Source organism: Stomoxys calcitrans, chromosome 1 (genome assembly GCF_963082655.1).
Source record: "Stomoxys calcitrans chromosome 1, idStoCalc2.1, whole genome shotgun sequence".
Classification (NCBI taxonomy): Eukaryota; Metazoa; Arthropoda; class Insecta; order Diptera; family Muscidae; genus Stomoxys; species Stomoxys calcitrans.
Window position 1 is genome coordinate 182,544,826 of NC_081552.1, and position 17,039 is coordinate 182,561,864.

At 41.2% G+C, this 17,039-nt stretch overlaps 1 protein-coding gene and 1 non-coding gene across 11 annotated transcripts in view; both read right to left on the reverse strand.

Annotated features, from left to right (window-relative positions):
• The window catches only part of LOC106084962 (alpha-tubulin N-acetyltransferase 1), a 171,866-nt gene that overhangs the window by 39,878 nt on the left and 114,949 nt on the right, over window positions 1–17,039 (reverse strand). The gene's annotated exons all lie outside the window — the stretch shown is intronic.
• LOC106090441 (uncharacterized) lies at window positions 9,157–9,789 on the reverse strand. Of its 2 annotated transcripts, none has more exons than XR_009396541.1 (3): window positions 9,432–9,789; window positions 9,283–9,351; window positions 9,157–9,203 (listed from the first exon to the last, which is right to left on the reverse strand). It is a non-coding gene; the product is annotated as an uncharacterized LOC106090441 (transcript). The 2 variants fall into 2 exon arrangements; XR_009396542.1 differs by having other exon boundaries at window positions 9,283–9,348; window positions 9,432–9,784.

The window sequence follows — 17,039 nt, forward strand, 5'->3', positions numbered from 1 at the left end:
TGTCTACCACTCAGAACTGACTGTTCTACGTTGTTCTAGTGGTACGATGGAAGAAACTGGTAATCATTTGCTTGGAAGTGCTTCGTGCGTGATCAACTTGTGTTGGATTTGGCTCAACTTGAAACACCCATATAGTAAATCCACCTGTCACGATGTCATAGACGTGTTTCGAAGCACCGCGATCGTGTTTTTGGAGCATTTCATTTCTCATGCAATATTGAATGTATGATGGTTCCATTAATGCCTAAGGTTGTCTCAATCTCACGATAGATCACATGACAATCTTGCACAGCATCAATGGTTTTTGAAACAATAACTAATTTTTGACGACCTTCACGAAATTCGTCTTGGAGTGAACTACGACCACGGTTGAATTCGCCATACCATCGATAAACACTGGTCCTTGACGAAGCTTCATTGCCAAAAATCGATGCCCTGTTGTTGATTTAATCCACGTCTAAAGTGGTAAGAAATAATCGTACGAAAGGGTTCACGATTTAATTCCATTTTTTGGGGCGAGATGAGTCTTTTAAGTTACTGTAAACAACACAAATAGCGCTCGTATGTTTAAACGTTCTGAGTACGTATAATCTCAAAAATGACAAGCTTTACGATAGAGCTCTAAGTTGGCAGATTGCAACACAAAGGTTGTCCAAACTCGAAATATAAAAGGCAACCCTCGTTAAAAAGGGGGTAAACCGAACTTTATTACCAGGAAAAGGCAGGAGGTACTAGATATTGCGACTTGGAACTGTTGGATGACCACATCTTCTCTGATCATCGTTATATTGGTTTCAGCCTTGGGGAAAATACTGCAGAAGTGGTCACTCGGCAAAACAGAAGAAAGGCGGATTGGGAAAAATTTCGGCAGAAATTCTGCACGTCTATCCCTTCTAGACCAGAAAAGGAAGTGGAAACTGCGGAGGATATAGACATGATGGTCAAGCGGATCACGAAGACCCTGAATGACTCATTTGTGTCAGCATATCCTAGTGCCAAGCCTAGGGGCAAACAGCGACCGCCATGGTGGTGGGTCTAAGGAATGACTTCAGAAAACTCTCCAACAGGGCGAAAGCCACAAGAGAACAACACGATTGGGACATCTGAAAGGATGAGCTAAGAAAGTATAAGGGCGAGCTCAGAAAGGCTCAGAACAAATCCTGGGTGCAATTCTCCAGTTCCGTGGAGGATAGGTTAGGTTTATGTATGGACAATGTCTAGTGAGGAAACACTAGAACTATTCGTTGGGAAATTTTCCAACCGACAACGTGGCGTCAGAAGAGGTTGTCACTGGTATGCATTCGTCAAAGATTATTAGGGAAATTGTGTCTGAGCCGAAAAGCCTTTGGGCGATAAGTAGTTTCAGCTCCTTTAAGTCGCCAGGCCCTGATGATGTATCACCGGTTGATTTACAAGCTGTGTCTGATAGACTGGTTCCTGGGCTTAGGGATATATACTCTGCTTGTATCAGCATGTCATATATACCTGTGGGATGCATTGACACAAAGTTCATTTTCATTTTGAAAGCAGAAAAATTTCACCACACAAAGGCGAAAGATTTTTATCCTATTAGTCTGCCATCCTTAAAGCTGAAGACTCTTGAGAGGTTCATAGAAACATATCTTAGGGCAAAGATTCCTGGCGATCGCCTGTCGCGTCACCAACATGCATACAGTAAAGGCAAATCCACTGAAGCAGCCCTTCACGACCTAGTCGGCAAACTAGAGGGTTCTCTCGCTGTCAAAGTATATGCAATGGTAACATTTCTTGACATTGAAAGTGTCAATCATGAAGAAGCTGAAGTTTCTGGACATCAACATTACCGCAAGAAAGTTTATTAATAACTTACTTACCAAAAGATGCATTACGGCAGGCTTGGGATCTGTGGATCTAAAAAGATGGGTCAGCAGAGGAACACCTCGAGGAGGTGTACTGTCTCCACTACTTAATATTGGGTTGCCCAAAAAGTAATTGCGGATTTTTCATATAGTCGGCGTTGACAAATTTTTTTACAGCTTGTGACTCTGTAATTGCATTCTTTCTTCTATCAGTTATCAGCTGTTACTTTTAGCTTGCTTTAGAAAAAAAGTGTAAAAAAAGTATATTTGATTAAAGTTCATTCTAAGTTTTATTAAAAATGCATTTACTTTCTTTTAAAAAATTCGCAATTACTTTTTAGGCAACCCAATAATATAGCCAATGACAATATATTATTGTCTCTTGAGGAAAAAGGCGTAACAGTGGTCGCGTATGCTGATAACGTGGCAATTGCGGTAGGGGAAAATTTCCCAGCACTCTAAGAAGTATACTTCAGGAAGCTCTACGTGCCACAGCAAAGTGGTTTACCGAAAGTGGTCTGGGTATAAATTCGTGCAAGACAGAAGTAGTTCTTTTCAGCAGGAGATACAAGTTGCATACACAGGCACCTGTATCCTTGGGAGGAGAGAATGTACCATTTACTGAAAGCGCAAAATACCTGGGTGTTGTGTTGGACAGAAAATTTAACTTAAAATCCAACATTTTAGAGCGGGAAAGAAAGGTAACTCTGCCCTTTACATCTGCAAGAGAGCCATTTGCAAAAGTTGGGGGTTTAGACCGGTCGTCATGCACTGTGTATATACTGCAGTTATCAGACCTATAATGCTATATGGTGTTGTGATCTGGTGGACGGCGCTTTAAAAGTCCACCTACGGTTCAAAACTTAACCGTATCCAAAGGATGGCTTGTATGTACATCTTAACCGCACTGAGGACAACACCATCTGATGCACTGGCCTTAATGCTACACCTAACGCCTCTAGACTTTGTGGCGAGGCTGCGACCACTGCTGTGAGGCTAGGGGAGCTTTCTCTTTGGTCATGTGGCGGCTACGGACACTGTGTTATCCTTTATACAATGTCCGATGTTCTAGGCAGTGTGGGTTACACCCTGCCTGAGCCGCTTTTCGAAAAAAAGTAAGGTATCACTATTCCTGATAGAACCGATTGAAACTACGATATCCCTGGTAATAGAAGTTACATAGATTTCTACACGGATGGTTCCAAACTATACGACCAGGTGGGGGCTACGGGGTGGTCATAACGAGAAGGTTACCCAACCACTGTAGTGTGTATCAAGCGGAAATCCTTGCAATTAAGGGAGTGGTAGAATGGCTAAGATATAATGTCGTAACTGGCCTAAATATCTTCTCAAACAGTCATTTAATGCTTGGAGAATGTATTTCTGAATTCGAAAACCGCCCTCCAGTGTCCAGGTCTCTCAACGAGATGACTGAACAGTTCAACATTCACCTGTTCTGGGTGCCGGACCACAGAAATATCCCAGGTAAAGCGGTCGAGCTTGTGAGATTAGGAAATATTTTACACATTTCAGGGAAACTGGAATCTGTGAGGCTACCGTAGCGTAGAATCCTGCGACACGCCGTTCGGACTCGACTATAAAAAGGAGGCCCCTTATCATTGAGCTTAAACTCGAATAGGACTGCACGCATTGATATGTGCGAAGTTTGCCCATGTTCCTTAGTGGAGTGTTCATGGGCAATATTTGCAGTTTGGAATCTGTGGGTATGTATCTTCAGGATCAGCCGCAAAGGGCAACGAATGAAAGATGGTCACAAATTATGTGGCCTAATATAGACTTGAAGAGGTCTACCGCATTGCTCTCACTGGCTAGAACAGACGTCTCAGTCATTGTGTTCGTCATGACAGGTCACTATCTAATCGGAAAACATGAAGGTTGCCAGTAACCCCTTTTGCCTAAGCTGTGGGGACGTCGAGGAAGAAGAGACCCTAGAACATCTGCCTAGTGTATATCCCCCACTAGCAGTCAGAAGGAGTTCCACTTTACGTTCTCATTTCTTTAAGGACTTGTCTGATTTAGTGGAGGCGAACATGGGCTTTTTATAGCGATCTGGATGGTTCAACGGTAGGAACTAGAAAGTATCTTCCTTCTCGTGTTCCTGTGATATCACAATGGGCGAAAACGTCTAAGTGAGTCGATGGCAGACTGCCACATAAACCTTACCTAACCTATTGGCCCCTCGGAGTCGTATGGCTCGAATGGGAAAGCCAGGAGGAGTTGTGGACATTAAAATCCCCCAGGAAAACCCTCCGCAATCTTAATAATTGAATCAGAAAGGGTTTCAAAGCGTAATTTTTTACCATCCTTATTATAGTTTTCCATGTTTAGACTCCAATAAAGAAATCCGTTATGCAGTACGTGTGTTCCAATCCTGAACTGAATCCAAAGAGAATTCACTCCTGGATCTTGTGAGCCTAGGTATTGTTGTCTCTGGAGGACTATATCATCACGTAACATATACCACAAGGCCTCTGGGGGAAACGGGGAGAGATGGGGAACATGAAAATTCTATGGATCAGAATTCTCATGAATCTGGGTTTCACAAAGAGCTAGAACATCAGGCCGATGGAAGTGAATGAGGGAATATACCGCGAAAATGTATTACCCACCATTAAGCCCACAAAAAAAAAGAAAAAACAAATATTAGTGTAGTATGTGAATAAATTTTCCTTTGCCTGCAATCACTTTTAAATCCTTAACCTTAACATTTCCAATTTGGAATTTTGTAAAATTTTTCCCTCAACCTGGGACTTGGCATATAAATTCCTTTTTTCTTCAGACTTTTTTTAGCTTCATATTACTTAAAATTATTAAAACTACTAATATAAGGACATTTCCAAAACAGTTTATTTTTGAATAAAAAAATATACTGACAATAAGGACAAAAAATTTTAAATAATACCAAAAAAGTTTAGGTTTCAATTTAAAATTTTTGCTAAGAATAGTAACATTTGTCTGTAACAAGCGATTTCAATTTGGTGCTGCATTATTGGAAGGTAGTGCTTGTGCTGGCACTAAATAGATTGTAGTCTGGCAATTGGGACAAGTAGTACACAACTCGGGCTCAGGCATACGTTGACCAGGTGTTGATATCATTGAATTCGATTGTTGCTGTTGATGAGCCATATGTGACTGATATGACTGAGATTGTTGTGGTTGGCTGTGATCTTCTTCCATAGGAGTCTATTTATTTTTTTGTTTGCAGCGCATTGTGGGGTAAAAATTAGCAGGGAATTTGTGAAAAAAAATGTCAACATAATTTACTTGATTTATATTAGGTGTGCCGCCTTCGCCCATCATAGTGCCCCCAGCTACGCCAGAAGTTTGGCTCAATGCCATTTGCGTGGGGATTTGATTAGTTACTGCTGTTACTGGTGGTGGTTGCTGTTGTTGATGATGATTTATTTGCTTTGGTTTGGAGTAAATTTGCTGTTGCTGCTGCATTTGGGGTTGATTTGAAACCATTTTTGGTGGTTGATGACTTTCGTTATGGGGCTAAGTAATGAAAATGTATAATTATGTTAAAAATCTATTAAATATCTAACCTCTGACCCCACGAATGTTATGAATTCTATAATAAGATTTTTATGCCCTCCATTATAGGGTGGGGGCATACTAATTTCGTCATTATGTTTGTAACTCCTCGAAATATTCGTCTATGACCCCATAAAGTATATATATTCTTGATCGTCATGCATTTTAAGTCGATCTAGTCATGTCCGCCCGTCAGTCTGTCGAAAGCACGCTAAATTTCGAAGTAGTAAAGCTAGCCGCTTGAAATTTTGCACAAATACTTCTTAAAAGTGTAGGTCGGTTGGGATTGTAAATGGGCCATATAGGTCCATGTTTTGATATAGCTGCCATATAAACCGATATTGGATCTTGACTTCTTGAGCCACTAGAGGGCGCAATTCTTATCCGATTTGGCTGAAATTTTGAAGAGGTGTTTTGTTATGATTTCCAACAACTGAGTATGGTTGAAATCGGCCAATAACCTTATATAGCTGTCATATAAACCGATCTGAGGTTTTGACTTCTTGAGCTCTCGAGGGCGCAATTCGATTTGGCTGAACTTTTGCATGACGTGGTTCGTTATGACATCCAACAACTGTGCTAAGTATGGTTCAAATCGGTCAGAGTTCTGATATAGCTGCCATATTATCCGATCTTACCACTACAGAGCGCAATTCTTATCCGATTTGGTTAGAATTTTGCATGACGTGTTTTATTATGACTAACTGTGCCAAATATGGTTCATGTCAGTCCATAACTTGATATAGCTGCCACATAAACCGATCTGGGACTTGACTTCTCGAGCCTCCAGAGGGCGCAATTGGCTGAAATTTTTCCCATGACTTTCAGCATACGTATCAAATATGGTCTGAAGTGGTCTATAGCCTGATACAGCACCCATATAAACCGATCTCCCTATTTTACTTCTTGAGCCCCTAAAGGAAGCAAATTCTGAGTGCTGTATGAACCTCCAGTTGACATGGCGAGTAATTGGTGCAATCAAATAACCAATAGCTACTCTACGCAGCGTCTGTTCCCGAATTGGGCGGCTGCAAACAGCGTCTATACTCGAATCGAGCGGCTGAGAAACAGATGTAAAGCTGTAAACCCCCCAGAAGGCAATGGAAAACCACTGGAGTATTATTTCCATGAAAATCTTGCAAAAACATACAATAACTAGCCTACGGCCTCATTCTCTGGCCCAACGAGAGAGCTAAGAATCCCCGGAGGAAAAACAAGAAATAGAATGAAAATTGTAACTTGGAATGTCCGTAGTCTTTACGATGCTGGAAAGCTAAATAAAACCATATATGAGTTGGAGTGGACATACTTGGAATAAGTGAAAGAAAGGAAACCATGAAGGCCTTCATAGAAGAGGCGTTGGAGTTAAGTTAAGACGAATGAAGCGGAATGCGCAAATGGATACGTACCAATGTCAGATAGAACCATGCTAGTAAAAATTAATGCTAAACCATTTGGTATAAGCATTATACAAGTATACGCACATACAAGGGACTCTAGACTGCATAGAAAAAAATATCAAGAAAATTTTTTCAATTAAAAACTAAATTGAAAATTTTTTTTCATTTACGATATTTATGCAATTTTGATATTTATGCAATTTTCAATTAAAAAATTAATTGATTCAATATTTTTTTTTATTGAATCTGAATAAGTTTTTGATTGGAATCACGATCGTGATTGAAATTTTCAATTAAAAAGTTAATTGAATCAATAATTTTTTTAATTGAATCTTACAAAACTTTACATATAAAATGTGATTGAAAATTTAAATTTCTTTCATTTAAACAATAACCGCCTAGATCACCATCTTTTTTTCTTCGGTAACTTTTTTCGCCAATTCATTGAAACGATTTTATAGCAGCTGTTTCCATTTCAATTTCGACCAAGAAATATTATCAGCGGACGATGTCAAATGGATCATGGTGCTTTATCCCAACAAGAGTAGATTGTAAAGCACACATTTGAATTTGAACAGGGCTCTGCTGTCTGCTTTACAATCTACTCTAGTTGGTATGGTTGTAAAGCACCATGATCCATTTGACATCGTCCGCTGATGATATTTCTTGGTCGAAATTGAAATCGCGATACGCATAGCCAGTCAAATGCTTCTAGCAACAACACACTTTTGCTGACTTTTAAATGTTTTTTGCAATACTATTCTTTGAATAGAAACCATTAAACAGTGGTCTGTAAAGCTGGACAACATCCCGCAATGGAATCTCAAAAGGATTTTAAGCTTCCAGGAACCGAACAAGGATGGTCGAGAGACCGGTTTACATGGAAACTATTGGGTTGTCCAAAAAGTAATTGCGGATTTTTTAAAAGAAAGTAAATGCATTTTTAATAAAACTTAGAATGAACATTAATCAAATATACTTTTTCACACTTTTTTTCTAAAGCAAGCTAAAAGTAACAGCTGATAACTGACAGAATAAAGAATGCAATTACAGAGTCACAAGCTGTGACAAAATTTGTCAACGCCGACTATATGAAAAATCCGCAATTACTTTTTGGGCAACCCAAAATATCAGGTTATAGACCGATTTGGATGTACGAGGCACATTTTGGGATCATAACAGAACACCACATGCAAAATTTCTGCCAAATTGGATACGAATTGCGGCTTCCAGGGGCTCAAGAAGTCCAACCGGGAGATCGGTTTATATGAGAGCTATATCAGGTTATAGACCGATTTGGACCCTACTTAACACAATTGTTGGAAGTCATAACGGAACAATACATGCAAAACTTTAGCCAAATCGGCTTTTAAGAGCTTTATTTTTTATCCGATTTCGCTGAAATATTAAACAGTGAGTTATTTTGAGCCTCCCGACATCCGATCTAACTATGGTTTAGTACGGACTATATTTGGATATAGCTGCCATATAGACCGATCTCCCCATAAAGGGTCTGAAGCCCATAAAAGCTTTATTTTTTATCCGATGTCACTGTAATTTGAAACAGTGAGTAGTTTTAGGCCTCCCAACAACCGACGCAAATATGGTTTAGATCGGACTATATTTAGATATAGCTGTCATATAGAGAGGTCTGCCGATAAAAGGCCTCAAAGCTGCGTTTATGCCCGATTTCGTTGAAATTTGAAATAGTGAGTTATTTAAAGCCTCCCGACATTTGAATCAGATCAGACTATACAGTTTTAGCTGTCATATAGACGGAAATTCTAGTTTTGGGTCTTAATCCAATAAAAAGCGGATTTTTTGTCTGGTTTCGCTGAAACTGTTACTTGTATTTCAATTCTAGGGACCTGATTAAAATATGATCGCGACCAGCCCCAATCCAGATATAACTATGGATATACTAGTAGAGTTATAATAAAATAGGATGATTATTATATCCTTGGTAGTGGGTTTCCAAAGTTCGGCCTGGCCGAACTTAGCACGTTTTTATTTGTTTTTAATTGAAAATTTTTTTTTTAGCTTTATCAAAAGCTGTGATATTATCATTTTCGTGATTGAAGCCGTTTCAATTAAAAAATTAATTAGACCAATTAATTTCGTGATTGAAACCGATTTTTATTTTTTTCTGTGTGTAGGGTGATTAGACCAGACTGATAGACAGACATTCCTAGATCGTCTTGCAATTTTGCTAGTATCGCATATGTAATTGTCTATAGAATATTGAGTCAGAAATCAATAATTCGATAAAATGACAAATCTTAAATATCACCATTATATGATGAGTGTTTAAAAAAACTAAAATAAATGTAAAAATGTTAAAATTAAAAAGTGGAAAATAATACCGACGGACATTGGTTTTGCTCAAGGCATCCAAAGGATTTTTACGATTCTTTAAGGAAATAAAAACAAAAACAAATAAAAATAACTTAGTTTTGCATGTTGCATGTTTAAATCACATAATAACTTACATTTACATTAGCTTTGGCCTCTTGCTCTGCCTGGCTGGGTGTAAGACTTAATTCGCTGGGATTTTTCTTCTTGGAAGAAATTAAAACGAGTTGCTTAGAATTGAGCTCTACGGCTAAGGCGTTTACATTCTATGAAATGGCCTACTTACCAACAATTTAGTTTGACTTCTTGTCATATGCATGCGTTGATGTTCTACCGCCTGAGGATGGCGGGTAATGCGCGAGTTGGCATAAAGCTTTTCACTGGGTTTCGTATTCATCATGATTTTTTATTTTTTCTTTTTTTCACACTATTTGTTAAAAACTCAAAAATATATGATTTTTTATTTATTGTAAGATAAAGATATAAAGATGTCTTCTCCGCGATATTTAGCGCAAGTAAGTATAAGAATCCAATCTATAGGCTATTTGCTTTTGTTTGTAAAGATCTTTTTGTGAAAGCAGTCGCAATATGAAATGGGGTTTTGTGAAAATTTCAAAATGACAATGCCTTCAAAGGAAATGTTGTTTGTTTTCAGCCAAAGATTTTTAAAGTAATTTTGTTGGAAACTATACAGTGGTATATACATTGATTAATTCGTTATAGGTTAAATGGATGTATGATTTATAAGTATTACATAGTATTCTAACAGAAATGGGGGTCTTCATTACAAGCGGATTTCAGTTTTTACTTATTTTTCTGTCAGCCAACACGCAGTGGATGTCCCCTATGAATGCAGTGCATTGCGTTGGCGAGAGAGGAAATTAGGAATTGGAGGGGGGGTGGGGTTGGGATAAGGATGTAGTGCTTTTTGACATTTGTCTTAAATCTTTGGATGTCAAATCGGGTGGGAAAAACATTAGCCGGAAGTCGATTCAACATACGAACGGTTCGGAAATAAGAATTCTCTCTATAATGCATTGTGCGGTCCGCTGGCCAATCAATTACAAACGGGTGTGAGTTCCTGGAATGTCTAGTATCCCTGACATACATCCTTACATCAGGAATAAGAAGACGAATATTAGACGAACACACACCATGAAAGTACCAATAGAACAGCGCCAAACAACCCACATCGCGACGATGATGAAGGGAGGCAATAGAGTTGGTATTCAACCACTGACCTCAATCAACGCCATCACTCTCCTCTGTACACGGTCCAGTAGCTCCAGGGATGATTTTGAAGCTCTAGCCCACACATGTTAGTTGTACTCCATTTTCGGCCTTATGAAAGTGGTGTAGATGTTAAGATCAGACGGAGTAAAGTAATTCTTACACCGTTTAAGGAAGCCTAAACACTTGAATGCTTCTTTCGACACTTCAAATACATGTTTAGCCCAACGGACATCATTTTGTATTTTCAAGCCCAGAACATCAAGGGCTTCTGATTGCTCAACATCGCTTGATGAGCTTTGCCGCTTTGGGCTTTTTCTTCCAAATTTGGTAGGATTTAGGTTAGTTTAGGTTGAAAAGAGAGTGCGGGTATTAATCCTCCACTTGCCACCATGGACGTGCACCTAAGCCAGTAATCGACTTGTTGTGCGCTTTAACTACTAAAAAAGTAACCTCGAAATAGAAAATTGTATGTTTGGAATTCCGTGCTACTTACAAAATCCCTTTTTTCCATACCACACCCCTATGCTGGTTCATGTCTGAAATTGTATCCCCACCTAAGTAGCTGTGTCTTTTAGCCGCGAAAGCCGGGTAGGATTTACTTTCAATTTTAATAGGCACTTCATTCGGCACGTCATGATCGTACTCATCGGGTGTACGTGTTGATTAGAGATTTTGCCAAAAACGGTACATCGACTTTTATACCCACTACCATAACATGGGGGTATACTAATCTAGTCATTCCGTGTGTAACACCTCGAAATATTGATCTAGGACCCCATAAAGTACATATGTTCTTGATCGCCTCGACATCTAGCCATATCCGTCTGTCCATGCGTCTGTCGAAATAACGATAGCGGTCGAACGACCGCTAGCCGCTTGATACTTAATATTGATGTAGGTCGTTGGGGATTGCAAATGGGTCATATCGGTTCAAATTTGGATATAGCTCCCATATAAACCGATATTCCGATTTGATTTCTTGTGCCTCTAGAAGGCGCAATTTTAGTCCGATTTGGCTGAAATTTTACACATAGTGTTCCGTTATGACTCTCAACAACTGTACCAAGCAATTGGTCTATAACCTGATATAGCTCCCATATAAACCGATCTCAGGAGTCAGAATGAAGTTAGGAAATTCTACCGAAGGATTTAAACATCAAACCGATGGTTTTGGTGCAGGCAACAAACCGATGGTTTTCCTGCAGAGACAAAGAAGGAAATCTGGTAACTGACACAGATAACATGCTGAGGATATGAAAAGAACATTTTACCCAACTACTAGTGTCCGATGTTGGCGGCGAAGAGTATGCCGCAGAACCAATCAATGATGATGGTATAGAATGTTTACCTCCTAGTCAGAATGAGGTCCAGGTAGCAGTGACCCGACAAAAGAACAAAAAGGCAGCAGGAGCCGACGGGTTACCCGCTGAACTATTTAAGACCGGAGGCGACACGCTGATAAGGCGTACGCATCAGCTTATCTGCGCAATCTGGCTAGAAGAACGCATACCCGATGATTGGAACCTCAGCATACTATGTCCCGCACCCAAGAAAGGAGACAAGACGGAATGTGCCAACTACAGAGGAATAAGTCTCCTCGCCATCGCATACAATATACTCTCGAGCGTACTGTGTGAAAGATTAAAACCTAAAGTCAATGAGATAATTGGGCCCTATCAATGCGACTTTGGTCCTGGTAAATCCACCCTGGACCAGATATTCACACTGCGCCGAATCCTGGAAAAGACCAGAAGGACAAATCAACACCTACCATTTCTTTGTTGACTGCAAAGCCGCTTTCGATACCCCTTTACGTTCAGGTATTTCAAGCCATGTCTGAGTTTGGTAGCCCTGCAAAATTTATAAGACTTTGCAGGATGACTCTTGCTGATACGCGTTCCTCAGTAAAAATAGGAAAGAATCTCTCCGAACCACTTAATACCAAATGAGGTTTCAGACAAGGAGACAGCTTATCGTGTGATCTCTTTAATATCCTGCTGGAGAAGATTATACGAGATGCAGATGTGAATAGATATGACACACTAATCACAAGAGCGCACAAGCTACTCGCCTATGCCGACGACAACGACAAAGATTGGCCACCGGAAGTAGTAACTGCAGCCTTTGAAAAAACCGAAAGAGAGTCAGTGAAAATGGGTCTGGCAGTAAACGGAGATAGGACGAAATGGATGGTTTCAACTCCCAAAACATCTTGTACAACCGAGCAGATAAAGAAAATGGAGAAAGTTGGGAACCGCAAGTTTGAGATAGTCAGTAACTTTATCTACCGCGGCACTGGCAAACAGATGCTACTTTGGACTAAGTAAGCAGTTTAGAAACAGGGCCACCTCTCGACAGACGAAGATTACACTATACAAGACACTGATACTACCCGTGCTGTTATATGATACTGAAGCATGGGTACATGTTAAAGCAGAGGAGGGAAATATTCTTCGTAAAATATATGGACCAGTTTGGGTTAATGGAGAATATAGGCGACGTATGAACCACGCATCAAAATACAACGACTGCGTTGGCCAGGTCATGTTGTCTGAATGGATGAAGAAGCACCAGCAAAGATGTCCTTTGAAGCCACACACTGTGGTACATGCAAACCGGGAAGACCAAAAGCCCGATGGAGAGATCAAGTGGTGGGAGATACCTCGAAACTTGGTGTCAGAGATTTTAGAATGAGCGCAGAAGATCGAGGCGCTTGGAATACTATTCTACGTGCGGCGAGTGGAACAAATGTTCTGTCACAGTCAATTAAAAAAAAAAATAATAAATAAACCGATCTCCCAATTTGATTCTTGAACCCCTGGAAGTCTCCATTTTCATCCGATTTTGCTGAAATTTTGCAAATAGTGTTTTGTTATGACTTTCAACAACTGTGTAGATCAAAGTCCAAATCGGTCAAGAACCTGATATAACTCCCATATAAACAGACCTCCCAATTTGATTTCTGGAAGCCTCAATCATCATCCCAATTGGCTGCGATTTTGCACATAGCGTTCTGTTGTGACTTCCAACTACTGTGCCAAGTGCCGTTTAAATCGATCTAGAACCCGATATAGCTCCGATATAAACCGATGTCCCGATTTTACTTCTTGAATACTTACAAGCCGCAATTTTTGTCCGATATGGCTACAAATTTGCACAAAGTGTTCTGTTATGACTTTCAACAACTGTGTCAAGCACCGTCCAAATCGGTCAAGAACCCAAAATAGCTCCCATATAAACCGATCTCCCGATTTGATTTCTTGTGCCCCTAGAATCTTCATCCGATTTGGCTGAGATTTTGCACAAAGTGCTCTGTTATGACTTCCAACAACTGTGTTAAGTACCGTCCAAATCGGTCTTGAACCTGATATGGCTCTCATATAAACCGATCTTCCGATTTGACTTCTTAAACCCCTGGAAGCCGCAATTGTTGTCCGATTTGGCTGAAATTTTGCAAATAGTGTTCTGTTATGACTTCCAACAACTGCGTCACAACACAGTATAAACCGATCTCCCGATTTGATTAGATTTTTTTTCACGTAACCAACACGCATGGGATGTCCCCTATATATGCAGTGCATTGCGTTGGCAATTAGGAAAGAGGGAGTAGTGTTTATTGATATTCGTCTTAAATTTCTGAACGTCAATGTCGGTGGGAAAGACATTAGACGGAAGTTGATTCCACATACGAATGGTTCAGGCGAAAAATGAATTTTCTCGGTAATGCTCAACAACTGTGCCGTTATAACTCTCAACAACTGTGCACGGTCCAAATCGGTCTATAGCCTGATATAGCTCCCATATGAACCGATCTCCGGATTTGACTTCTTGAGCCCCTGGAAGCTTCAATTTTCAAACGATTTGGCTGAAATATTGCACATGTTATGTTTTATTAAGGAGCGTAGCGTAGAGGTTAGCATGTCCGCCTATGACGCTGAACGCCTGAGTTCGAATCCTGGCGAGAAGACTAGGAAAAAAATTTTCAGCGGTGGTCTTCGGTCTAGAACCTGATATGGCTCCTAATGCTGGCAACATTTGTGAGGTACTATGCCATGTAAAACTTCCCTCCAAAGAAAGGCTATAAAAAAGAGACCCCTTATCATTGAACTTAAACTTGCATCGGACTGCACTCATTGATATGTGAGAAGTTTGCCCCTGTTCCTTAGTGGAATGTTCATGGACAAAATTTGCAAATTTGATTTGTTATAACTCTCAACAACTGTGCCAAGTACGGTATATTTTAGCAGAATTCATGGTGGTGGGTTCCCAAGATTCGGCCCGGCCGAACTTAGCGGGCTTTTACTTTTGTTGTTTTTGTTGTAGCGGTGTGTTGTGTTTTATCTTTCGTCTGATTGATTCTGTTGAGAATCCGGATCCAGGAACTCTGCGACTAAGTTGGAGTGCTTTCAGAGGGATCTGGGTCTGAGACGAGTGGGTCTGGCTGAGCAGTTATAAGACAGTTAAAGAGGTGACGTGTATCGTGCGGTCCCTGGTTACAATCGGGACATACATCTTGCACGTCGGCATCAATCCTTGCTCTGTAGGAGTTGAGGCGGCTGCATCTGCCGGAACGTAATTGAGCCAGAACTACTCTGGTTTAACTGGAAAGATCAATTTCTTTAGGTGCAATGTGAGGCTGTCGTTCTCCAAGGACCACATAAATCCGGTAGCTATTCACCGCATCTGCTACCATGTCTGTATGAATGTTGTTTAGGCCTGCTTGATACACCGCTTGATAATGTAGATCTACCTTAAGGCTTCTGGGCGGTGAATATCTATCCAAAGATGATGATTTGGATGGTCTCTGCGATAACAGCCCAGAAGGTATTGCTTAGACAGCATGTAGTTAATTCTTCGCATGAGTAGGATCTTTGTCTACTCATGGAGGTGGTCCACGTGAGAACTGAGGAGACAGTTCGCCGCAGTTCGAAGTGCGGTATTCTTACAGATCTGTATATTATTCCACTGCGTGCCACAAAGCTGACGGGACCACACTGGCGCTGCATAAATTACTACAGACCGGCCAATTGTTTTGTACGTGGTCAACAAGGTTTCTTTGTCATACCGCAAGTGCTGGCGGCAAGTGACGGCGGCAAGTGACTTGAGAACCTTGTTTCTACTTTTGACTTTATCTCAAATTGCTCTGGCATGTGGGAAGAATGTGTAAGAGCTGTCAAATGTGACACCAAGTATTTTGGGACACTTGATGGTCCGTCGACCATCACTTTCAGTTCCCTACGCACCTCATGTGTGTATGTAGTGAACAATGTGGCAGATATCTTTAAATATCTTGCAGCGAAATAAGAGGCAAGTTCGTTGAGGTAGCTATTTAACCTATTGCAGATGTCATCAATGGGTGGGGGGCCTGATGCCACGATCGTACAATCGTCTGCATATGATACGATCTCTATGCCGTCTGGAGGGGATGGAGTGGAGGATTGGTAGAGGTTAAACAGTGCTGAAGATATCACAGGCCTGGATTGATTGAAGCCACGACAAATGTTTGTGGCGATGGTATGCAGAGCAATTGTTGTACTATGTAGTCTTTGAAATCCATGCTGGTGCTCGGCGAATGGAAATTCTCCAACGAGGCTCGGGAGAAGTGGTCCCTCAAGCGTCTTGGCTACAAGTGAGAGTAGGGAGATCGGTCTGTACGACTCCCTCTTACTCGGATCCTTTCCAGGCTCCGATTTTCCAGACATCGGGTGCCATAAGAGTGTTCAAACACAGGTTGAGGACAGTCGAAAGGTACTCGACTCCAGGTTGACCCAGATCCAACGCATTGGATGGCTTGACGCAACGGATGACATTCGTAACTTCGTCCACGGTTGTTGTTGTTGTACACACATTTTCATGTGGACGTAGCGATCTTCATCAAGCGCCTGTAGATTGCCCAGCTCGTTAGCGTCCAAAGGACAGATCGCCGCGCAAACACAGGGTGGCCATTGGATATTTAAAGGCGCCAATAACCCGCCTTGTTATATCGAGAATCTTAGGCACTCACTGAGACTCTCCGCTCGATACCGATTCAGCTCGCTGATTCTGGGATTAGTAGGGTCCGTGCAACGAATCTCACCACGCTCGTCTGCGAGTACCACTGTCTGCGCCTGGAAATTGGGGCGGACTTGGGGTATTCGACCTGCTGGTATAAAGCGAGCGGCTGCTGCATTAATGATGTCTCAGAATTTTCTCTCGGCAATTAGTACATCCGAGGGGGAGTGTCGAATCACTGAGGCGGCGATTGGTGTACTTTCTGAAGCCGACTCAATCGGCCTTCTTTTGATTGATAAACGTAGGGCGCTCAGAGGTTATGAAGTCGGGTGGTCGGTCGATGGCGAGAATTTTGGGAAGGTGGTCTGATCCCAAAGAAATGACGGCTTGCCAGGTTACGTCACTCAGAAGATCAGGGGATGGAAATGTCTAGCGAGCTGCTGCATCTCCTCATAATTCTATTGGGGGCTTTCTCATCCTACGTGCAAAACGTGGAGCTTTCAATCTGCTCTGCCAAAACTAAGATCCGCTGGCCGTTACCTAGGGGCATGAGATGCCCATTAAAGGCTCCTAGAACCAGACGATTATGGCCAGATAATAGCACACTAATGTTGGGCTTGTAAGCCTGGCCGTTAATTGGGACACAGCTACCAACCGGCGGTATGCACAC